The 26,519-nt window shown below is 39.3% G+C and overlaps 1 pseudogene; it reads right to left on the reverse strand.

The window, feature by feature from the left end:
- Positions 1-764: 764 nt before the first annotated feature.
- On the reverse strand, positions 765-2,031 carry LOC110141974 (26S proteasome regulatory subunit 10B pseudogene; annotated as a pseudogene).
- Positions 2,032-26,519: the final 24,488 nt, after the last annotated feature.

A 26,519-nucleotide genomic window follows, 5' to 3' on the forward strand; every position in this document is an offset into this window, starting at 1 on the left:
ATGTTTGTTTTTCTATTTCTGACTTCACTATGTATAACAAGCTCTAGGTTCACCCACCTCAGTTTAGCTGATTCACATTTGTTCCTTTTTATGGCTGAGTAATATTCCACTGTATATATGTACTACAACTTCTTTACCCATTCATCTGTCAGTGGACATCTAGATTGCTTCCTTGTCTTGGCTATGGTAAGCGGTGCTGCCATAAACATTGGGATGTATGTATCTTTTTTAATTATGGTTTTCTCAGGGTATATGGTAGTTTTATTCCTAGTTTATAAAGGAATCTCCATACTGTTCTCCATGGTGTCAGTTTGTGTTTATAGACTTTTTTCATGATAACCATTCTGGTTGGTATGAGGTAATAGGTCATTGCAGTTTTGACTTGCATTTCTCTAATAATGAGTGACATTGAGCATCTTTTCATGTGTTTATTGGCCTTCTATATGTCTTCTTTGGAGAAATATGTCTTTAGGTCTTCCACTCATTTTTTATTGCATTGTTTATATTTCCGATATTAAGTTGCATGAGCTGCTTGTGTATTTTGGAGATTAATCCTTTGTCAGTTGCATTGTTTGCAATTATTTTCTCCCATTCTGAGGGTTTTCTTTTCACCTTGTTTATAGTTTCCTTTGCTGTGCAAAAGGTTTTACGTTTAATTACGCCCCATTTGTTTATTTTTGTTTTTAAGAAAAGGCAAACCTTTTTTTTATTCATACACATTTTTATTCATATGCTATTAATGAGATCATTGCCAATACATACATTATTTTCCTTAACTTTTTTAAAATTAAGCCAGTAGATGTCATGCAGCCATCAAAAACCTTACAGTAAATTACACAGGTTTGTAGTCCAATTTATACTCTAGCTTCTTAGAATCAGCCACTTTCCTGACTGCTTTCATGAAGTCTTCCTGTACTACAGAATCATGATCAGCAAGAATTGCAAACATACCTGCTTCAGTGCAAACATTTCTTAGGTCTGCTCCATTAAAGCCATCTGAAAGCTTCACAATTACTTCATAATCTATTTCACCATGCTTTGTAATGGGACCTGCATGGATTTTCAATATATCTAACCTTGCTTGTTCGTTTGGTAAATCAATATGTATTTTTCTATCTAATCTGCCCGGACGAAGCAAAGCAGGATCCATTGTATCTGGTCTGTTGGTAGCCATGATCATTTTAACTCTTTCCAGAGTATCAAATCCATCCATTTGTTTCAGTAGCTCCATTAAAGTCCTCTGAATCTCTCTATCAGCTGAAGTACCCTCAGAAAACCGACGACCACCAATAGCATCTATTTCATCCATAAAAATGATGCATGGCTGATGGTCCCTGGAATAGTTAAACATTTCTCTGATCAAATGAGCACTTTCACTAATGTACTTGTCTACTATAGAATTAGATACAACCTTTAAGAAATTGCAATCCAGCTGGCTAGCCACAGCTCGTGCCAAGAGTGTTTCTCCTGTACCTGGTGGTCCATATAACAAACAGCCTTTTGGAGGAATTATTCCTACATGCTGGAATAATTCTGGGTTTGTAAGAGGTAATTCTGTTACCTCTCTTAATTCCTGAATCTGTTCTGAGAGCCCTCCAATCTCAGAATAAGAGACATTCCCAGGGTCCTCATGAGACATGTTGTAAACCAATGGATCCACTTCTCTTGGCAAATATCTCATGATAGTTAGTGTAGTCATATCCAAAGCAATTCTTGTTCCTGGCTTCAGCTTACTTTTGTCAAGCTGTCGACGACAACCCACAACATATCTTGGTCCATTTGTAGCTTTTCTTCAGTTAACTGCTTAAGTACTTCACCCACAATCTGCCCAACACTTTGTAGAGCCTTCAGATAATTTTCAGATTTTTCAGACTGCTTGGTAAGTTCTTTTAATTGTTCCCTTAACTCCTTGAGACAGCCGTCAATCTCTTTGTGCTCCAGCAGTTTCTTGCGGTAGTCCTGAAGCGCCTTATCTCTAGGGTGCGCCATGAAGAGAAGCCGTCGCTCATAGGGGATGCTGGGAATGGCCATCAAGGCAAAACTTTTTATTTAAAAAACAACACAAAGCTAGTCACTTCAAATTAGCTTAATAGCTTAATGAGCTTAATTTATCTAAGCAGAAGAAGAAATTGAAGAAATGCAAATATTTTCATTTATTAATGGCCTTTAAGTAGATTGGATTGTGAAGATACTCTTCAGTTCTTTTAAAGCAAATTAGACATTAAAATATAAGTTCAAATTACACTGTATTTATTAATTGCTGAATGTTTTCCTTTGTTGCTGCAGATCATTAATAATATTGGAGTCTTTAGTTATTACATGGAGGATAGTTTCAGTAGAGGATCTGTACTTATCTTTTTCAAGACTTAAGTACACTACCAATATCCCCTTAATTCAGTTCAGTCACTCAGTCATGTCTCACTCTTTGCAACCCCATGGACTGCAGCATGCCAGGCCGCCCTGTCCGTCAGCAATTCCCGGAGTTTATGCAAACTCATGTCCATTGAGTCAGTGATGCCACCCAACCATCTCATCCTCTGTCGTCCCCTTCTCCTCCTGCCTTCAATCCTCCCCAGCATCAGGGTCTTTTCCAGTGAGTCAGTTCTTCACATGAGGTGGCCAAAGTATTAGAGTTTCAGCTTCATCAGTCCTTCCAATGAATAATCAGGACTGATCTCCTTTAGGATGGACTGGTTGGATCTCCTTGCAGTCCAAGGGACTCTCAAGAGTCTTCTCCAACACCACAGTTCAAAAGCATCAATTCTTCAGTGCTCAGCTTTTGTTTTACTCCAACTGTCACATGCATACATGACTCCTGGAAAAACCATAGCTTTGACTAGATGGACCTTTGTTGGCAAAGTAATGTCTCTGCTTTTTAATATGTGGTCTAGGTTGGTCATAACTTTCCTTCCAAGGAGCAAGCATCTTTTAATTTCATGGCTGCAGTCAGCATCTGGAGTGATTTTGGAGCCCCCAAAAATAAAGTCTGTCACTGTTTCCACTGTTTCCCCATCTGTTTGCCATGAAGTGATGGGACCAGATGCCATGATCTTAGTTCTGAATGTTGAGTTTTAAGCCAACTTTTTCACTCTCCTCGTTCACTTTCATCAAAAGGCTCTTTAGTTCTTCACTTTTTCTGCAGTGTGATGTCATCTGAATATCTGAGGTTATTGATAATTCTCCTGCCAATCTTGATTCCAGATTGTGCTTCATCCAGCCCAGCGTTTCTCATGATATACTCTGCATATAAGCTAAATAAGCAGGGTGACAATATACAGCCTTGATGTACTCCTTTTCCTATTTGGAAGCAGTATGTTGTTCCATGTCCAGTTCTACCTGTTGTTTCCTGACCTACATACAGATTTCTCCAGAGGCGGTTCAGGTGGTCTGGTATTCCCATCTCTTTAAAAATTTTCCACAGTTTGTTGTGATCCACACAATCAAAGGTTTTGGCACAGTCAATAAAGCAGAAGTAGATGTTTTTCTGGAATTTACTTGTTGATTATCAACTTGAAGAGATTTTAATTAAATCATAAAATTTAAATAGTCACACTCATGCAAACCTTAAATTTTTTTTTTCCTGTTTTCTCTCTCTACAACTCTCTCTGTACCATTATCTAAAGAGTCCATGGAACTTCCCTGACAGTGTAGTGGTTAAGACTCGTTGCCTCAAAAAAGACAACTTCTTTAACAAGTGGTGCTGGGAAAACTGTTCAACCACCTGTAAAAGAATGAAACTAGAAGACTTTCTAACACCATACACAAAAATAAACTCAAAATGGATTAAAGATCTAAATGTAAGACCAGAAGCTATAAAACTCCTAGAGGAGAACATAGGCAAAACACTCTCTGACATATATCACAGCAGGATCCTCTATGACCCACATCCCAGAATTTTAGAAACAAAAGCAAAAATAAACAAATGGGACCTAATGAAACTTAAAAGCTTTTGCACAACAAAGGAAACTATAAGCAAGGTGAAAAGACAGCCATCAGATTGGGAGAAAATAATAGCAAACGAAGCAACAGACAAAGGATTAATCCCAAAAATATACAAGCAACTCCTGCAGCTCAACTCCAGAAAAATAAATGACCCAATCAAAAAATGGGCCAAAGAACTCAACAGACATTTCTCCAAGGAAGACATACAGATGGCTAACAAACACATGAAAAGATGCTCAACATCACTCATTATCAGAGAAATGCAAATCAAAACCACAATGAGGTACCATTACACGCCAGTCAGGATGGCTGCTATCCAAAAGTCTGCAAGCAATAAATGCTGGAGAGGGTGTGGAGAAAAGGGAACCCTCTTACACTGTTGGTGGGAATGCAAACTAGTACAGCCACTATGGAGAACAGTGTGGAGATTTCTTAAAAAGCTGGAAATAGAACTGCCATATGACCCAACAATCCCACTTCTGGGCATACACACTGAGGAAACCAGATCTGAAAGAGATACGTGCACCCCAATGTTCATCGCAGCACTGTTTATAATAGCCAGGACATGGAAGCAACCTAGATGCCCATCAGCAGATGAATGGATGAGGAAGCTGTGGTACATATACACCATGGAATATTACTCAGCCATTAAAAAGAATTCATTTGAATCAGTTCTAATGAGATGGATGAAACTGGAGCCCATTATACAGAGCGAAGTAAGCCAGAAAGATAAAGAACATTACAGTATACTAACACATATATATGGAATTTAGAAAGATGGTAACGATAACCCTATATGCAAAACAGAAAAAGAGACTCAGATGTATAGAACCGGCTTGTGGACTCTGGGAGAAGGCGAGGGTGGGATGTTTCAAGAAAACAGCATCGAAACATGTATATTATCTAGGGTGAAACAGATCACCAGCCCAGGTTGGGTGCATGAGACAAGTGCTTGGGCCTGGTGCACTGGGAAGACCCAGAGGGATCGGGTGGAGAGGGAGGTGGGAGGGGGGACCGGGATGGGGAATACATGTAAATCCATGGCTAATTCATTTCAATGTATGACAAAAACCACTGCAATGATGTAATTAGCCTCCAACTAATAAAAATAAATGGGAAAAAAAAAAAAAAAGACTCCTTGCCTCCAGCACAGAGGGCATAGGTTTGATCCCTGATCAGGGAACTAAGATACCACATGCTTCAAATCATGGCCAATATATAAATAAAATAAAGAGTCCATATAATATATTATGCTCACAGTCAAGTTTACTATTAACAAAATAACAAAAAAATGTGATAATGTAGATTGCTCCAACATCTGGGAAGAATGTTTACATGTGTGAGCTCCATCTTAGAACAATAACATTTAGTTGAAGGATTTATTCAAATGTCCTTCAACTGAAATCTTGGGGAAATCTTCTAAATTCCTCCAGATCCCAGAATGTAAAAAAAAAAAAGGACAGAGTAAAATATTAGTAAGAAGAAACATGTACAGATCACAGATAACATCACCGGTAAAGACTCTGCTTAGTGGGAGAAGGCGAGGGTGGGATGTTTCGAGAGAACAGCATCGAAACATTTATATTATCTATAGTGAAACAGATCACCAGCCCAGGTTGGATGCATGAGACAAGTGCTTGGGCCTGGTGCGCTGGGAAGACCCAGAGGAATTGGGTAGAGAGGGAGGTAGGAGGGGGGATGAGGATGGGGAATACATGTAAATCCATGGCTGATTCATGTCAATGTATGACAAAAACCACTACAATATTGTAATTAGCCTCCAACTAATAAAAATAAGTGAAAAAAAAAAGACTGCTCAATTTTGTCAGGTGGGAATGATACCAGCTTCATGTGGTTATTTTAAGATTAAATGAATAATATATATTAGAAAAAAATTGAGATTTTGTTTTCTTGTATTTGCCTCTTTTCCATCCCTACATTTAAGCTGATAGCAACTCTACTTCCTTGCCTCACGGGATGTTTGTGGCAAGGAAGAAAGCAGAAGTTGCTTTCAAAACACCTTCCTTCCTAGCTTGAAGTGACCACCCCAAATGTCTATTGAATAACATTTAGGGCCAGTAATCTGGATTAAGAATCTGGTTTAAAGTAGTGTACTAGGTGGCTAAGAATTTGTTAAAGCTATATTTGCATAGTATTATAGATCAATACAAGTAGGAACATTTATAAATTTACTTTTATTCTGACTTCTAAAAAATATTATTTCCTAATATTATGTAATTTATTTCTATTTAGGTGGAGAAAGGGGAATCAAGCAAAGGGATTCTCCCAAACCACTTTTGGGTGCTTCTGTGAAAAACAAAGATTTCATTGAGAATAAACTATGATGCCTAAGCTAAAAGGATGGGAAAGAAGTCAGCGAGCTTCTAGAGCAATGGGATATGCTCCCTGATCCCTGAAAGTGTCCCTAGAATGTGACAAGATTTCAGAGTGAATGGCTGAACGCTGCAGTCAACCTAAGCCTGGAACTCCCACTACTCAAACGTAGGTGTGCTTGGCTTGTTCTGTGCTGTGGTCTGAATGTTTATGTCCCCTCAAAATTCATATTGTGAAATCCCAATTTCTTTTTTATTTTGCATTTATTTTTATTAGTTGGAGGCTAATTACTTTACTATATTGTAGTGGTTTTTGCCATACATTGACATGAATCAGCCATGGATTTACATGTGTTCCCCATCCCGATCCCCCTTCCCGCCTCCCTCCCCATCCCATCCCTCTGGGTCTTCCCAGTGCACCAGCCCTAAGCACTTGTCTCATGCATCCAACCTGGGTTGATGATCTTTTTCACCCTTGATAGTATACTCGTTTCAATGCTATTCTCTCAGAACATCCCACCCTCGCCTTCTCCCACAGAGTCCCAAAGTCTGTTCTGTACATCTGTGTCTCTTTTTCTGTTTTGCATATTGGGTTATCGTTACCATTTTTTTTTACCATCTTTTAAAATTCTATATATATGCATTAGTATACAGTATTGGTCTTTATCTTTCTGGCTTACTTCACTCTGTATAATAGGCTTCAGTTTTATCCATCTCATTAGAACTGATTCAAATGAATTCTTTTTAATGGCTGAGTAATATTCCATGGTGTATATGTACCACAGCTTCCTTATCCATTCGTCTGCTGATGGACATCTAGGTTGCTTCCATGTCCTGGCAATTATAAACAGTGCTGCAATGAACATTGGGGTGCACGTATCTCTTTCAGATCTGGTTTCCTCAGTGTGTATGCCCAGGAGTGGGATTGCTGGGTCATATGGCAGTTCTATTTCCAGTTTTTTAAGAAATCTCCACACTGTTCTCCATAGTGGCTGTACTAGTTTGCATTCCCACCAACAGTGTAAGAGGGTTCCCTTTTCTCCACACCCTCTCCAGCATTTATTGCTTGTAGACTTTTGGATAGCAGCCATCCTGACTGGCGTGTAATGGTACCTCATTGAGGTTTTGATTTGCGTTTCTCTGATAATGAGTGATGTTGAGCATCTTTTCATGTGTTTGTTAGCCATCTGTATGTCTTCTTTGGAGAAATGTCTGTTTAGTTCTTTGGCCCATTTTTTGGGGTCATTTATTTTTCTGGAATTGAGCTGCAGGAGCTGCTTGTATATTTTTGGGATTAATCCTTTGTCTGTTGCTTCGTTTGCTATTATTTTCTCCCAATCTGATGGCTGTCTTTTCACCTTGCTTATAGCTTCCTTTGTTGTGCAAGCTTTTAAGTTTAATTAGGTCCCATTTGTTTATGTTTGCTTTTATTTCCAATATTCTGTGAGGTGGGTCATAGAGGATCCTGCTGTGATTTATGTCAGAGAGTGTTTTGCCTATGTTCTCCTCTAGGAGTTTTATAGCTTCTGGTCTTACATTTAGATCTTTAATCCATTTTGAGTTTATTTTTGTGTATGGTGTTAGAAAGTGCTCTAGTTTCATTCTTTTACAAGTGGTTGACCAGTTTTCCCAGCACCACATGTTAAAGAGGTTGTCTTTTTTCCATTGTATCTCCTTGCCTCCTTTGTAGAAGATAAGGTGTCCATAGATACGTGGATTTATCTCTGGGCTTTCTATTCTGTTCCATTGATCTATATTTTTGTCTTTGTGCCAGTACCATACTGTCTTGGTGACTGTGGCTTTGTAGTAGAGCCTGAAGTCAGGCAGGTTGATTCTTCCAGTTCCATTCTTGTTTCTCAAGATTGCTTTGGCTATTCGAGGTTTTTTGTATTTCCATACAAATTGTGAAATTATTTGTTGTAGTTCTGTGATGAATACCTTTGATAGCTTGATAGGGATTGCATTGAATCTATAGATTGCTTTGGGTAGTATAGCCATTTTCACAATATTGAGTCTTCTAATCCAAGAACACGGTATATTTCTCCATCTATTTGTGTCTTCTTTGATTTCTTTCATCAGTGTTTTATAGTTTTCTGTATATAGTTCTTTCGTTTCTTTAGGTAGATATACTCCTAAGTATTTTATTTTATTTTTTGCAATGGTGAATGGTATTGTTTCCTTAATTTCTCTTTCTGTTTTCTCATTGTTAGCATATAGGAATGCAAGGGATGAAATCCCAAGTTCTTTAGGTCATGTTGTTGTTGTTGTTTTTCAGTCATTCAGTCGTGTCTGACTCTTGTCACCACATGGACTGCAGCACTCCATAAGTCTCTGTCCATCACCAACTCCCAGAGCTTGCTCAAACTCACCTCCATTGAGTCGGTGATACCATCCAACCATCTCATCCTCTGAGTGTGGTGTCATCTGCATATCTGAGGTTATTGATATTTCTCCCAGCAGTCTTGATTCCAGCCCAGCTTCTTCCAGCCCAGCATTTCTCATGATGTACTCTGCATATAAGTCAAATAATCAGGGTGACAGTATACAGCCTTGACGTACTCCTTTCCCTATTTGGAACCAGTCTGTTGTTCCATGTCCAGTTCTAACTGTTGCTTCCTGACCTGCATACAGATTTCCCCAGAGGCAGATCAGGTGGTCTGGTATTCCCATCTCTTTCAGAATTTTCCACAGTTTATTGTGATCCACGCAGTCAAAGGCTTTGGCATAGTCAACAAAGCAGAAGTAGATGTTTTTCTGGAACTCTCTTGCTTTTTCTGTGATCCAATGGATGTTGGCAATTTGATCTCTAGTTCTTCTGCCATTTCTAAAGCCAGCTTGAACATCTAGAAGTTCTTGGTTCATGTACTCTTGAAGCCTAGCTTGGGAAATTCTGAGCATTACTTTGCTAGCATGTGAGATGAGTACAATTGTGCGGTAGTTTGAGCATTCTTTGGCATTGCCTTTCTTTGGGATTGGGATGAAAACTGAAGTGTTCCAGTCCTGTGGCCACTCCTGAGTTTTCCAAATTTGCTGGCATGTTGAATGCAGCATTTTCACAGCATCATCTTTTAGGATTTGAAATAGCTCAACTGGAATTCCATCACCTCCACTAGCTTTGCTTGTAGTGATGCTTCCTAAGGTCCACTTAACTTCACTCCAGGATGTTTGGCTCGAGGTGAGTGATCACACCATCATGGTTATCTGGGTCATGAAGATCTTTTTTGTATAGTTCTTCTGTGTATTCTTGCCACTTCTTACTATCTTCTGCTTCTGATAGGTCCATACCGTTTCTGTCCTTTACTGAGCCCATCTTTGCATGAAATTTTCCCTTGGTATCTCTAATTTTCTTTACGAGATCTCTACTCTTTCCAATTCTATTGTTTTTCTCTATTTCTTTGCATTCATTGTTCACTAGGAAGCCTTTCCTAACTCTCCTTGCTGTTCTTTTCTTATAGCAGCCTAAATGAAGACAGCCAAAATGCAGTTTAATAGACCAGAGGCTGATCAGTTAATATATATTGACACTTATTATTTGTCATCATTATACATTCTATGCATATAGGAAGGAATAAAACAATATGCCTGCCTTCGATTAACTTGCATTCTAGTAGGGAGGGGGAAAATGAACACATTTCAGGTGAATAAATCAATTTAGCTACTGCTAAGTATTTGAACTAAAAAATTAAAACGAGAGAAAATAAAAATTGTCTGAAGTTACTGGCAGTTAGGGGGATGTGAGGTAGGGAAGAAAAATTAGCTTTAATTAGTTAACAAGGGAAGTTCTAACCTGAAAAGGTGTCCAGTTTTGTGGTGCCCAACATTTATGCAACTTGGGGATTCCTCTTTAAGAAAAAGGTTATAAAATTGCAAACATTTAAATTAGGTGCAGGGCCTTCAGTTCAGTTCAGTCGCTCAGTTGGATCGACTCTTTGCGACCCCATGAACCGCAGCATGCCAGGCCTCCCTGTCTGTCACCAACTCCCAGAGTCCACCTAAGCACATGTCCATTGAGTCAGTGATGCCATTCAACCATCTTATCCTCTGCCGTCCCCTTCTCCTCCTGACCTCAATCTTTCCCAGCATCAGGGTCTTTTCAAATGAGTCAGCTCTTCGCATCAGGTGGCCAAAGTATTGGAGTTTGAGCTTCAACATCAGTCCTTCCAATGAACACCCAGGACTGATCTCCTTTAGGATGGACTGGTTGGATCTCCTTGCAGTCCAAGGGACTCTCAAGAGTCTTCTCCAACACCACAGTTCAAAAGCATCAATTCTTCGGCTCTCAGCTTTCTTTATAGTCCAACTCACATCCATACATGACCACGGGAAAAACCATAGCCTTGACTAGACAGACCTTCGTTGACAAAGTAATGTCTCTGCTTTTTAATATGCGGTCTAGGTTGGTCATAATTTTCCTTCCAAGGAGAAGCTTCTTTTAATTTCATGGCTGCAGTCATCATCTGCAGTGATTTGGGAGCCCCAAAAAATAAAGTCAGCCACTGTTTCCACTGTTTCCCCATCTATTTGCCATGAAGTGAGGGGACCAAATGCCATGATCTTAGTTTTCTGAATGTTGAGCTTTAAGCAAACTCCTCTTTCATTTTCATCAAGAGGCTCTTTAGGCCTTCTTCACTCTCTGACATAAGGGTGTCATCTGCATATTTGAGGTTATTGATATTTCTCCTGCCAATCTTGATTCCAGCTTGTGCTTCCTCCACCCCAGCGTTTCTCATGATGTACTCTGCACATAAGCTAAATAAGCAGGGTGACAATATACAGCCTTGACGTACTCCTTTTCTTATTTGGAAACAGTCTCTTGTTCCATGTCCAGTTCTAACTGTTGCTTCTGACCTGCATACAGGTTTCTCAAGAGGCAGATCAGGTGGTCTGGTATTCCCCTCTCTTTCAGAATTTTCCACAGTTTAGTGCCGACTCATTTGAAAAGACCCTGATGCTGGGAAAGATTGAGGGCAGGAGGAGAAGGGAATGACAGAGGATAATATGGTTGAATGGCATCACCGACTCGATGGACATGGGTTTGGGTATACTCCGGGAGTTTGTGATGGACAGGGAGGCCTGGTGTGCTGTGGTTCATGGGGTCTCAAACAGTCAGACAAGACTGAGGAATTGAACTGAACTGAACACAGTCAAAGCTTTTGGCATGGTCAGTAAAGCAGAAATGGATGTTTTTCTTGAACTCTCTTGCTTTTTCGATGATCCAGCGGATGTTGTCAGTTTGATCTCTGGTTCCCCTGCCATTTCTAAATCCAGCTTGAACATCTGGAAGTTCATGGTTCACGTATTGCTGAAGCCTTGTTTGGAGGATTTTAAGCATCAGTTTACTAGCATGTGAGATGAGTGCCATTGTGCAGTAGTTTGAGCATTCTTTGGCATTGCCTTCCTTTGGGATTGGAAAGAAAACTGACCATTTCCAGTCCTGTGGCCACTGCTGAGTTTTCCAAATTTGCTGGCATACTGAGTGCAGCACTTTCACAGCATCATCTTTCAGGATTTGAAATAGCTCAACTGGAATTCCATCACCTTCACTAACTTTGTTTGTAGTGATGTTTCCTAAGGTCCACTTGACTTCACATTCCAGGATGTCTGGCTCTAGATGAGTAATCACACCATCGTGATTATCTGGGTCATGAAGATCTTTTTTGTGTAATTCTTCTGTGTATTCTTGCCACCTCTTATTATCTTCTGCTTCTGTTAGGTCCCTACCATTTTTGTTCTTTATTGAGCCCATTTTAGAATGAAATGTTCCCTTGGTTTACTTGAAGAGATCTCTAGTCTTTCCCAATCTATGGTTTTCTTCTATTTCTTTGCATTGATTGCTGAGGAAGGCTTTCTTATCTCTCCTTGCTATTCTTTGGAACTCTGCATTCAAATGGGTGTATCTTTCCTTTTGGCCTTTGCTTTTCACTTCCCTTCTTTTCACAGCTGTTTGTAAGGCCTCCTCAGACAGCCATTTTGCGTTTTTGCATTTCTTTTCCTTGGGGATGGTCTTGATCCCTGTCTCCTGTACAATGTCATGAACCTCCGCCTTAGAAGGGACCTATTTAAGTGAGAAATAGATGGGGAAACAGTGGATACAGTGTCAGACTTTATTTTTTGGGGCTCCAAAATCACTGCAGTTGGTGATTGCAGCCATGAAATTAAAAGACGCTTACTCCTTGGAAGGAAAGTTATGACCAAACTAGATAGCACATTAAGAAGCAGAGACATTACTTTGCCAACAAAGGTCCATCTAGTCAAAGCTATGGTTTTTCCAGTGGTCATGTATGGATGTGAGAGTTGGACTATGAAGAAAGCTAAGCGCCATAAAATTGATGCTTTTGAACTGTGGTGTTGGAGAAGACTCTTGAGAGTCCCTTGGACTGCAAGGAGATCCAACCAGTCCATCCTGAAGGAGATCAGTCCTGGGTGTTCATTGGAAGGATTGATGCTGAAGCTGAAACTCCAATACTTTGGCCACCTCATGGGAAGAGTTGACTCATTGGAAAAGACCCTGATGCTGGGAGGGATTGGGGGCAGGAGGAGAAGGGAATCACAGAGGATGAGATGGCTGGATGGCATCACCGACTCGATGAGCATGAGTTTGAGTAAACTCCGGGAGCTGGTGACGGACAGGGAGGCCTGGCGTGCTGCAGTCCATGGGGTCGCAAAGAGTCGGACACGACGGAGCAACTGAACTGAACTGATTCAAGTGAGAGGCCCTTAAGTTTAACAGTACATCTTGCCCTAGCTGGAGCTTAAATGTCAGGAGCCACCTGAAGGGATCATTCAGGCTAAGATAGATGTTCCCGCATGAACTAGTGTGTAAACATGGCTGTAGCACTTTTAGTATAATCTCAGAAATTTGGCACACACCCTGTGGAGGTTAAGGACCCCCGGGAAGGACTGATACAGAATTCCTTACTGGCCAGGAGATGAAGTTACGTTATTTATAGAAATTTAGGCAAAATGAGTCTTTAAGTGAGATTCTTTCCAGATACATATATAGAGAGTCTTGCATGTAGCTGACATATAGTTCATTTTCTATTGGTGCCATAAGAAATTACCACAAACGTAACAACCCCTAGGTGTAAGTCAGAAGTCCAGGTGGGCTCAGCTGGGTTCTATGCTCAGGAGACCAAAAGCCAGGCATCAGCTGGGCTGGGCTCTTGGCTGGAGGCTCTTGGGAACTCAGTCCTGTTGGGGTTGCAGGACTGACGACCCCCGTCTTTGCTCGCGGTGGACCGGGAATGCCTCTCAGCTCCCAGTGGCCGCTTCCGTTTCTCACACAGCGCCCTCCATCTTCAGGGCCGACTGCAGTGTGTTAGCTCCTCCTCATATTCACTTCCTCTCTCTGACTTTCCCTCTGTCCTCAGCCTGAGAGAGGTGTCTGTTTTTAAGAGTTTCTGAGATAATCTCTCGTTTTAAGATTAACTGACCATATAATAGAATTTAGTCATAATATCCAATCTACAGGTTCCAGGGATAAAAGCAGGAATATCTCTGAGGGACTATTTTAGAAATCTTGCCTGACACAGGGCTCTATAAATAATAGTTTCTTACCATCTTCCACTTCACTGAACATTCCTTCATCATCTACTATAATCCAAGAACTAAGTTAAGGTGAATAAGACATTGCCCTTTAGGTTAAGGAGTTTACCCTTTAGTAGAGGAAACTGATACTGAAATAGGTAATTTTAATACAATGATAAGAGCTGCTACTTGGAATTTACAAAGGCCCATTCCTGTTAAAAGCACCGCTTGAGCATATCTCCTTACAAGGCAAAGGAAGGGGTACAGATAAAGTGGTGTGCACTACTGAAGCACAGAAGAGTGCACTTTGGATTGGGGGTGGGGAGGAAGGGGAGGAGCAAACAGACACAGCCTGTCAGGGAAATCCGAGAAGGCAGTGATACCTGAACTCACCGGAAGGAGGAGTAGGAATTGGTCAGGCACAAACACAGACGTGCGTGTCAAGGGGAGGGGCAGGGAGCGACGGAGTGGGAGTTTTGTATGCACAAAGGCAAAAAGGGACAGTTACATAGTATCAGAGCGAAAAGCATCCTTAACGTCATAGCAGGATACAAACTGGAGAAACAGTTTCGTCACAGCAAGTCTTATATGCAAAGAAGGAGGGGCGTATTTATCATTAAAATGATGTGGATGATTACAGATTTTTTAAAGGGTCACACAGTTATTCAGAGATAAAATGTGAAGGAGGCTTCTCTTTGGAACTTTTCTCTCCTCCCCAGGCATTTATCCTATGACTCATTCTTGCTATTAGAGATGTAATCAATTGTTGGCATAAACTGAGAATTAAGATCTTAGCTAATAAGGCTTAAAATGTGACCTATCTGTTGCATTTTAAAAGAAAATTCTCAAATACCTGAAAGTCATCAGGGCAGTGAAGCCACCAAAGCCGTCATATATCTAGGCCAGACTGGGCATAGCCTTTTCTTTCTGTTTGAAAGGTTAGTTTGAATGGCAGCTGGAGTTGTAAAGGGAAGCTAATGGGATAATGAGGACTGTGTGTCCTGCTATTTTCTTCCTCCGCTCATTTGTCCATTCTGATTGCATCTTGGAGCATTAGGCATATCCTACTGGGCTGTCCTCAATTATGCTTTAGTCGAAAGTGTTTGGCTAGACTAAATGACCTCACAGTTCCCCAGCATTTACAGAGAAAATTTATTTCTACTCTACCATCATAACTTAAATTTAAAAAAATGAATGAAGACTTGGAATACCACTATTAAGGTGATGGAGACTTGTGGTTAAAAATTATTACTAAAATTGGGAGAAACTAGATACAAAAGAATATATAGATAACTAGGCAACTTCTAAGTTAAAGTTATACTAAGTTACCACACTTAGTATAGTGAACAGCTGTTTTTTAATTTTACCTATCTGGTATGCCTTTCCTCTTCTATTAATAGTGATGCATAGGTTTTCTTGGAAGAGAGAAGAAATTGTTTATTTCATGGGACAGTCTTGGAATTATCTGTTGTTTCCTTGTCCAAGAGTAGACATGTGAACCAGTCAGAACTCTTGATTACAAACAAGATACTTCCTATTTGTATTAGATTTTTATTGCTGTGCAACAAGTTACAACAAATTCAGTGGCTTAATACAACACAGATTTTAAAATCATAGTTTCTGTGGGTCAGGAGTGGGAACATTTTTTTCGGGGATTTTTGAGGCTGAAATCAAGTCGTTGCTATTTGTACCCTCTGCTGAGGCCTGGGGTCCTCTTCCAAGCTTGCTACTCACTGGCAGCATTCAGTTCCTTTTGTTGTAGAAGGGAGGTCCTCATTTTCTTGCTTGCTGACAGCCAGAAACTGATCTCAGCAACTAAGGCTACCCTCAGGTCCTTGCCGTGTGGCCCCTTCATAAACAGCTCACAACATGGTGTCCAGGCCACCACCAGGAGAATCTCCCTCTAGGAAGGGCCCAGTCCCTCTCTGAAAGAGAGTTTTCCATATTAACTCAAGCCCATTCAGGGCCATCTCCTTTATTTAAAAAAAATATTTTTCATGTTTTTAAAATTTTAAATTAAAAAATGTTTTGTGGACTTCCCTGGTGGCACAGTGGATAGGAATGCACCTGCTAATGCAGGGCACATGGGTTCAATATCTGGTCTGGGAAGTTTCCATGTGCCACGCGCCAGAGCCCGTGCGCCACATCAGGAGAAGCCACAGCCATGAGAAGCCCGTGCGTGGCAGGAAGAGTAAAGCCCCCGCGAAACAACGAAGACCCAGGGCCGCCTAAATGAATAAATAAACAAAACTCTTTTTAGAATGCTTTGTGTTAAAATATACATACTGTAAAATTTACCATTTGAACCATTTTCCAAGTATACGGATTGCAGCATTAAGTACATCCTCACTGCAGTGCAGCCACCACCACCATTCACCCACAGTTAAAACTGAAAGTCTGTGCCCCTTACACAATAACTCTATCCACCCCACCCCCAAGCCCCAGGAAACAATTTTTCTACTTTCCATCTTTATGCATTTTACTACTCTAAGTATCTCATCTGAGAGGAATCATGCAGTATTTGTCTTTTTGTGACTGACTTATTTCACTTGAGTATCCTCATGGTTTATCCACATTGTAGCATGTGTCCAGCCCTTTTTTTTAGGGCCGAATGATATTTCATACATTTTGTTTTTTCATCTGTGGACACTTGGGCTGCTTCTGCCTTTTGGCTATTGTGAATAATATTGCTGAAATTATAGATGTACACATGCACCTGTTTTAAATTCTTTGGGTATATAGTCAGAAGTGGAATTACTAGATGATAAGGTAATTCTATTTTGAAATTTTTGAGCAACCACCATATTGTTCTCCATAGCATCTGTACTATTTTACATTCCCACCAAAAGGATAATCTGCTTTTGATTAACTCAAAATTAACTGATTTGGGTCATTAATTATACCTGCAAAATTCCTTCACCTTTTTCATATAACAATCATAAGAGTGACATCCACTGTATTCACAGTTCCTCTCAATACTCAAGATGAGGGGATTACACATGATTAATGGTTTATACCAGAGACAAGACCCTTGGGGGCATTTTAGAATTTTGCCCACTACAATTCCATAAGCAGAAAGGACATTTATGGAAAGGATATTGAATGGTTCCAGAATTAGTAAGAAGGCTGAAGAATGAACCCTTAAAATGAGGAAAAACAAATGTAAGCCAGGCAATAATAACAAATGTAGTCAAGATCACATTATAGGAAAACTCACAGAATGACCTTGCTGGTGCCACCACCAGATAGTAATTGTTATGACAGTTGTGGTAAACAACCTCCAGGGGGGGCCCCAATGATCCTCTCCTTGTGGTATTCACACCTTCTACGGTGTTCTCACATCCCTGGGTTGCTCTGACTGACCAATAGCATTCAGCACAAGTAATGATCTGTCACTCTTAAGATTAGGTAATAGAAGACGCTGTAGTTTCATCTTGGTTGCTTAATTACTCTCTAGGATCACTCATCCTGTGGGACTTGGGCTATCATGTGTAAATACACTCGGGCAGCATTTTGGAGAGGTCCACTTGGTGAGGAACTGAAGCCTCCAGCCAAATAAATGCGCCTCCTTGTAAGCAGATCCCCTGGCCTCAATCAAGCCTGCAAATAAATGACTGCAGCTCTGGCTGCCAGCAACCTAAGAAGGACCTTTACATCTTTGAGGGTTTTAAGCCAACAAAGACAAATATGGGAAAGAGATTACATGTAGACGCAATGTCTAAACTATTTACCATCTAGCCCTCCACAGATGAGGTCTGCTGATCCTCCTACCACCATTACTGAAGACAAACTTCCCAACATTTTCTCCAAATTCAAAGTCCTTGGTTTGAATGCTCAGTCAGTTAAATCTAGCTCAGGTGCCCAAAACCTAACTGCTGAAAAACTGGAAGAGAGAACGTCTAGCCCTATGTAGCTTCTCTAGCGGGTGGCATGGCCCTTTCTCTCAACAAGACTCACAAAATGGGAATTGTCCCCAGTTAAAAAGTGCTCAGATTCTAGGTAACCAATAGAAAAATGATTTAACTCCATCGAAACCAATCAGATTAGCTCTCCTTGCACTTAGCAGACAAAGCTGATGTGTCCAGATGATTATGACCCAAAGCGACTGTCTAGTATTCTTGTCATCACCTACATCAGTTCCTGTACTATTTGCTTTCTTAGCTTTTTTTTTTTTTTTTCAGTTTTGTGAACTATCCCATATCCTAACAAATTGATTTTTTTTTTTGCATAAAACTAGAGTCAGTTTCTGTGCTGAAACAAAGAACTCTGCCTAATAATAACATTATTGCTATTGTGTGAAGGTCATCAGAGAAGAATTCCAAACTTGTTAATAATATTTTACTTCTCCAGGACTTTTGTTCCACCAAGTGATATCTTTTCCCCATAGGACATAGTTCAATATTTCAAACATTCACTTCTCATGAGCAAATGATATCAGAATATGTGTTTCTGAACACTGGCATGATGATAATAATAATGAGTAGAATATTATATTCTTATTATGAAATAAGATTTAGAACTATGAAGAATACTCAATAATTTATTTCCTCAATTAGATCTATAACTAGCTATTCTAGAATTTGTGTATCAGAACTCTATTGCCTCTTGTTTGTTAGCTGTCGCTTATAATCAATTTATAAAGAAATCAGTTTACAACATTCATTTATTCAGTTGTTCATCCAGAAAATATTTATGATCACTTGCCATTTGCCAAACCTAGTATTAGTGCTAAAGTTACAACAATGTAAAACATATATCCCCTTAAATCAACAACAATCAATAACTCAATTCTGTGATTAAACATAGCAGCATAAATAATAGAACAGTCTTCACAATCAGCCCTTCTATTATCCGTGATATATCTTTGCCAAAAATGAATAGCTTGGGTCTAATCAGGCCTTTTAAATCAGATATCATTTTATTAAAAAAAGGGGAGGCAATAAGAACATATTAAATTAACCATAAGAATTTAATCAGAAAAACCCAAATGTGGAATAGCCTATGGGAAAATTGGCTTGGTATCATAAAAAAAAAAAAAAAATCAATGTTGTAAAAAATTTAAAAAGTGAAAATGCTTAGATTAAAAGAGACTGAAAAATATAACAACCAAATTAAACATGTAAAATTTGACTAGTTTCTAATTTGGAAAAGTTGAAATTGATTGTTGGGAAAATTTGAATATGGATTGGGTTTTAGATTGATATTAATTTTTTTGTTGGTTGTGTTCTAAGATGTGTGGGAATAATGTGATTACAAAATCTGTCCTTAATTTAAGGAAATGCATGTATAAAATGTCATGATGTTGACAACTTCCTTTCAAATGGTTTGACAAAATAAAAAATAAACACATAAGTAGATGAAGCAAATTTAGCAAGATGTTAACCATTTTTGAATCTAGCTAGTGGGTGTTTAAGTGTTTATTTTACTATTCTTTAAACTTTTCTGTTTGAAATTTCCCATACTAAAATGTTGAGAAAAAAAAAATGTTGAGAAAAAAAAGAGCCTTTTGTGGGGAGACTGTGCTGGGCTTCCCTAATGGGGCCAGCATCACTGTCCGAGAGGTATCTGGAAATGCAATGAGGGTAGTTTTGGTTTTCAAAATATCTGGGGAGCATTGTGATTTTGTGGGGTGGGAGGTGGCAGGGGTGCTAAATAACTTGCAATGTGAGGGAATTTTTCACTCAACAATAAATTACACTTCTCAAAATGCCACTATCTCTCTCCCCTGTTGAGAAGTACTAAAAATAAACCAATCAGTAACTCTTCATCCCAAAGTCTCCCACTTACAATTCTAGTGCATCTTCTTCCATCCGCAAAAAAAAAAAAAAAAAAAAACTTGATAGAGTAATATTTATTTATGGTTTCAACTTTCTCATTTTCTTTTCATTGGTTAATTCACTTTTTTTGATTTCACAATCACCATTCCTTAAAAGCTGATCTCTCAGAATGACCACTGATGTCATTGCTAAGTCCAGTGAACATTTTGCAGTATTTGATCATGATTAATACTTGTTCCTTCTTGAAAATTTCCCCTCATCTTTCTTCTTAATTCTCTGACTACTTTTAAGACTCCTCTCATACACTACCTTTTCTCTGCCTATGTTTAATTTCACAGGATTTCATCCGTAGCCTTCTTTTGTTTCATCTGACTAAGTTCTTTCCTCAGATCCCCACCTCAAGGTCAGATACTGCATCTAAGTTCTACACCTGTTTATACAATTGCTTATTGTTGTTTTAGTTGCCAAGTCATACCCAACTCTTTAGTCACTAGGTCATGCCCTGGACTGTAGTCCCACACGGTCCTCTGTCCATGAAATTTCCCAGGCAAGAATTCTGGAGTGAGTTGCCAGTTCCTTCTCCAGGGGCAATCCAGGGATGGAACCTGCATCTCCTGTACTGGCAGGTGGATTCTTTACCACTGAGCCGCCAAGGAAGCCCATACAATTGCTTACTGACATGAAATACCTGGGCCTAACAACTATAAAATGGAATCTAACAGTTTCCCACATAGACCTGGATCTACGTCATGCTTTGGGAACCTACTGTAAGGACATCTACCCTAGGTGGTAAGGGAAGGGAGGGATAGCATGGGGGGGCTTCTAGAAGGAGATGACACTTCACTGTGGCAGTTGATCATGGAGGAATTGAATGAAGTATTCGAGGGGGAGATGCAGTGAGTTGGGGAGTAGACTCCATAAGAACAGAAACATAAGAAGCACGAAGGCAAGTAAAACTACACTTCTCCTGGAAGTGAAAGTAATTCACAACCATGAAGCTTAGATGCTTTTTTGGCAGGAAGAATTGGTAGAGTTGTAAAGGTAGGAAGGAAATAGATCATGAAGAGTCATAAACGCCATGCTAAGGAGTTTGGATTTTATCCTTTCAGGTCGGAGTTGGCAGATTGATTGCCCACAGACCATACAAGGGATGGCTCCTACTGTGTTTTTAAAAAGTGGAATTAGTTGTCAACATTTTAAAATTGAGACGTTTCACGGATGAACCTGGACTTCTAGCCTGTTCTGAAGATTTGGGAATTCTGGCCTCATTTCCTTGAATTTGACAGGCGCTGCCATCAGTCCTTCCAACAGTCCCTATTGATCTGCTTTATTCAGATGTCACTTATGTGACCTGCCTCGACCCTGTGGCCATTGGCAGCTGCTACTTTTGCTTCAGATGCTGGGGAGCCACTGAAGAAATGTTAGCAGGGGGTAGTATCATCAGATATTGGGTCAGAAAGATCATTCTGGAAGAAAAATAGAGGTTAGATTCTGGAGCGTAGGAAAGGGAGCTGTAAAGAAATGAATCTATACATTCTAGAGCAGAGGTGGGTAACAGATTCCTTACCTTGCCCAGACACTGTTTACCCTCTGAAACACCTGGGTAGGTCAGAGGAGGCAAGGGCTTTTCAGGACTGGGTTGACATTGGAGACAGCCTCCTCCAGGGCTGAGACAGTACAATGGAAAGGAGGGACCAGAAATAAACTTAACCATTGTAGGGGAGGTGTAAAACATGGAAGAGTGTAGGAGATTTTCTGAATAGGTAATGAATGATAGTCTAATTTTGCTTAAAAGTTTTTTATCACGCTTCCTAGGAAAAGATAAGGTCTCTTGCATTATTAAATAGATTTGCTTTTAAGAGTGATCAGTTCACTAGATGTATTTTCACACATCCCTAGTAAATTACACACAGTAAATTACACACCATCTCTGAGTAATAGTCTAGGAAAGAAAATTGAACATGAAGTGAGTGAACAATTAAAGTTTCTTGAAATATGAGCCATGTTCAATTAAGCTCATCAGTTTATTTGTCTCTGTGTTTGTTTACTTAGTTAAGAATGTGGGACTTACCTGCTGGTCTACTGGCTAAGACTCCGAGGTTCCTATGCAGGGGGCCTGGGTTCGATCCTTGACCCAGGAACTAGATCCTGCATGCTGCAACTGAAGGTTCACATGCTGCATCAAAGATTGAAGATCCTGTGTGCCACAACTAAGACCTGGTGCAGTCAAATGAATAAATATTTTTTTTAAATGTGGAACTAGGTCAGAACAATGTAAAGAGACTGAGAGATACAAAGTTTTTGTTAGATGCTTTGCCTTGACAGCTATATGATAGACACTGGATTTCTTAGCCTGACAATTTCTCCAACTCTATCAGCTTTCCATTTTCTTTTAGTATACTCCACATTATCCTAGTCTCTATTTTTCCATTTTTTTTTCCTGTTCATTTTGGTTTGTTGTTATCAACATAGTGACTTATTTTTCTGCTTGTGTCTTTTGAATTTTCAATATTTCTAGATTTCCCAAATGATATGACTTATACGTAAATCTCCAGTGTTACTACACTCCTTATACATATGTTTAACCTCTGATTCATAAACTTTCATACATACATACACATATACTATATATATGTATATTATATATTATATGTAAGTTATAAGTAACTTCTCTCATTTTTTGAATTATTTTATTTCATTTTAATTTAATTCTATTTCACATTCATCCTTGTAAATTCAATCTTCTTATATCTTATTTTTAACTTTTATAGGTATAATTGTATAACATGTTCTTCATACCAATTTAATACTTACTACATGATTGGGCTTCCCTGGCAGCTCAGATGGTAGAGAATCTGCCTGCAATATGAGAGACCTGGGTTCAGTCCCTAGGTCGGGAAGATCCTCTGGAGAAGTGAATGGCTACGCACTCCAGTATTCTTGCCTGGAGAATTCCATGGACAGAGGAGCCTAGCAGCCTGTCATCCATAGGGTTTCAAAGAGTTTGACACTACTAAGCAACTAATACACACACAGCGTTATCTGAGTAGCTAAGGATAAAGAAGCTCATATGTGTTCCATTCACACTTAATGGTTGTAAAAGAAAATATGAAATATATACTGAGAGGGGTGAGGGTTATAGTTGCCAGATATGTATATACACACACATACATAGGTAGATAGATATGTAAGATAAATACATGAAATTATGAATGAGAATATCTATTTTTAATTAAATCAAAGTAGAAAATCTGCTAAGATTTTTCTATATGGGAAGGTAGCTGATTTTCTCTTTACTTTATCATAGGTTAAAAAGAAACCCTGGAATGGATAATAAAGGTAATTAATAAGGAATAACCATTCCTCTTCTTATTTGCATAAAAGTCATTGCAATGTTCTAATACTTCAGGTGTAAGAAATACAGGTACACCATCAGATTAGTTGAGACATGAAATGCAAGATTGAAAACTGGTTCCTCTAGCATTGGCGTTGTACATGTATAACCACTCAGTGTTTTCACTGTGGCACTCTCTTTGGCTGTGTCTCTACGAATTCTATCATAGTACAACCCTGTTTAACTCATTTCCAGAGATTAAAGTATAGTTTTCTCTATTGTAAAGATTTCTGGTATGTTATTGACTTAATTCTGAAGACAAACATTTCTTCTTTCCTAGGTAAAGGAAGAAAAGAGAAAAAGGGAGTATTACTACCTTGAATTGATGAAGTTGTTCTCTATTTGGATTATGTTGGTGGTTACACAATAGTATCAGTTCAGCTCAGTTCAGTTGCTCAGTCGTGTCCGACTCTTTGCAACCCCATGAACCGTAGCATGCCAGGCCTCCCTGTCCGTCACCGACTCCCAGGGTCCACTCAAACCCATGTCCATTGAGTTGGTGATGCCATCCAACCATCTCATCCTCTGTCGTCCCCTTCTCCTCCTGCCTTCAATCTCTCCCAGCATCAGGGTCGTCTCCAATGAGTCAGTTCTCCCATCAGGTGGCCAAAGTATTGGAGTTTGAGCTTCAACATCAGTCCTTCCAATGAACACCCAGGACTGATCTCCTTTAGGATGGACTGGTTGGATCTCCTTGCAGTCCAAGGGACTCTCAAGAGTCTTCTCCAACACCACAGTTCAAAAGCGTCAATTCTTCGGCTCTCAGCTTTCTTTATAGTCCAACTCTCACATCCATACATGACTCCTAGAAAAACCATAGCCTTGACTAGATGGACCTTTGTTGGCAGAGTAATGTCTCTGCTTTTTAATATGCTGTCTAGGTTGGTCATAACTTTCCTTCCAAGGAGTAAGCATCTTTTAATTTCATGGCTGCAGTCACCATCTACAGTGATTCAGGAGCCCCCCAAAAATAAAGTCAGCCGCTGTTTCCACTGTTTCCCCATCTATTTGCCATGAAGTGATGGGACCAGATGCCATGATCTTAGTTTTCTGATTGTTAAGCTTTAAGCCAACTTTTTCACTCTCCTCTTTCACTTTCATCAAGAGACTCTTTAGTTCTTCTTCACTTTCTGCCATAAGGATGATGTCATCTACATATTTGAGTTTATTGATATTTCTCCTGGAAATCTTGATTCCAGCTTGTGCTTCTTTCAGCCCAGCATTTCTCATGATGTACTGTGCATATAAGTTAAATAAGCAGGGTGACAATATACAGCCTTGACGTACTACTTTCCCTATTTGGAACCAGTCTGTTGTTCCATGTCCAGTTCTAACTGTTGCTTCCTGACCTGCATACAGGTTTCTCAAGAGGCAGGTCAGGTGGTCTGGTATGCCCATCTCTTTCAGAATTTTCCACAGTTTATTGTGATACACACAGTCAAAGGCTTTGGCATAGTCAATAAAGTAGAAATAGATGTTTTTCTGGAACTCCCTTGCTTTTTTGATGATCCAGTAGATGTTGGCAATTTGATCTCTGGTTCCTCTGCCTTTTCTAAAACCAGCTTGAACATCTGGAAGTTCACAGTTCATGTATTGCTGAAGGCTGGCTTGGAGAATTTTGTGCATTACTTTACTAGCGTGTGAGATGAGTGCAATTGTGTGGCAGTTTGAGCATTCTTTGGCATTGCCTTTCTTTAGTATACATTTGTCAAAAATTATAGAACTGTACATGAAAAAGAGTGAGATTTACTATTGGTGAAAAAAAAAATTGGAAAGAAAGAAACAAGTTAAGTTCTGAGACTGTCAAAGTTACAGCCAAAAAAGAAAAAATACTGATAAAGTCATATTCGGATGGTAATATTCCTCTTAAGGTAGTGAATATTACTAAGATAACCTTCAATATAGCTTAGTTACTCTCCTCTTTAAAACTTTGAAAGAAAAAGTTTATTCTTAAAAGCCATCTTATATTCAATCACTTGCTTTTCAGAAGTTTAAAGTTCAGTTAACAGTGTCAAACTGTTTAACTAAGTGGGGTAGAGAGCCAGACACCAAAATGGCCTCAGCAGTTCTCACTGCCTGGGTTCATATTTCTGTGTAGTTTACTCCCACCACCCAAAGGACTGACCTGTGTGATCAATAGCATATTGAGGATATCCCAGAGTGTTTCCTCTGTGATCCTCCAGGATCACTCACTCTGAGAGAAGCTGTTATGCCACAAGGACACTCACACAGCCCTGCTGAGATGCCCACATAGCAGAGAGATTTTTCCCTGCTCCTCTTGCCATTCCCTCTTTCTTCCCTTCTTTTTTCTCTCTGCTGCCTTCTCTCTTTCCTTCTGTATATCTTTCTTTTTTTTTTTTTTTTGCATCACCTCTCATCATTCATTCTATGTATTTTCTTTACCCTTCTCTTCTCTACCTGCCTTCAAACTTAAAATATTATGAAGATTCTAAAATCAATGTAATGGATCCCATTTAAAGTTTTCTAAAATACAAAATGTCTCAGAAACTTGGAGGTTATGAAAACCTGAGCAATCTTTGGTAGTATTGAGAATCTGGAAGATAACAAAGGTCTCAGAGTAACTCATGTTAATATCTCAAAGTCCCAGGAGTCCATGTACTTTACATATGAGAGTGCCTACATTTTCTTATCCAAGTTCTCTTTCCTAGCCTGCAGTAAATTAGTGTGTGTGTGTGTGGGGGGGGAGCTAGAGGAGGGGGTGCTGTTAAAGTCAGATTCTTGGTACCAAGTGATAGGTGGCATGTGGCACATGTCTAGAGCTAAATAGTACACAGATTAAAAATGACCACAGAAAGCAGACTCAAGAGCTGAGAGAACTTAAGAGTGTGGATCTAGTCAACAAAAGAACAGATAGTCCTATATTCTTCAGTAGTCTGGAGCAAATCTCTGTCTAATAATGGATATGCATTATAATAAATTATGGTGAAAGTAATTTTATTTAGATATTTAAGACTGCAGGAACATACTTTGTGAATATTTTAGTAAAATATTAAAAAGTATGCCCTTTAAAGTGTAAACTTTGGACATTAAGGAAATTTAGATATGAGGAATATCACACTTTTAGATGACTTTTAGTAAAAAGTTAATATATTACAGTCTGTTCGTTTTTTCCATTGCAGGATAAAAATTCAAAAATTAATAAATTTAACTTTTGGTACAGCAGAGACCAACAGATCCCAAGTACTAATAACCTTAAAATTAAAAATTTTAAATGATACAAAAAGCATTGGAGATCTGTATCAGACTCATCTTGGGTACAAGCATGAAATTGTTTCAACAAGCAGTTAAAAGACAAACTTCCTTCTTCCTTTGAACTTAAGTTAGCAAATTTTTCTTAATAGTTAATATAGTCCTTGCTAGTTAACAGCAAGAATGGATCATATCAGCGTGTTTTCATTGTTCAGCTAGTTCTAAGATCCTCCAAGGTAAACTGAGTCTCTTCTAGACTCCTGTGTTGTGAAGCATGATGTCCCTCACAATCATGCATGTTTAACAGATATTTCCCAGGTGGCTCAGTGGTAAAAA

Source organism: Odocoileus virginianus, chromosome 24 (assembly GCF_023699985.2).
Source record: "Odocoileus virginianus isolate 20LAN1187 ecotype Illinois chromosome 24, Ovbor_1.2, whole genome shotgun sequence".
Classification (NCBI taxonomy): Eukaryota; Metazoa; Chordata; class Mammalia; order Artiodactyla; family Cervidae; genus Odocoileus; species Odocoileus virginianus.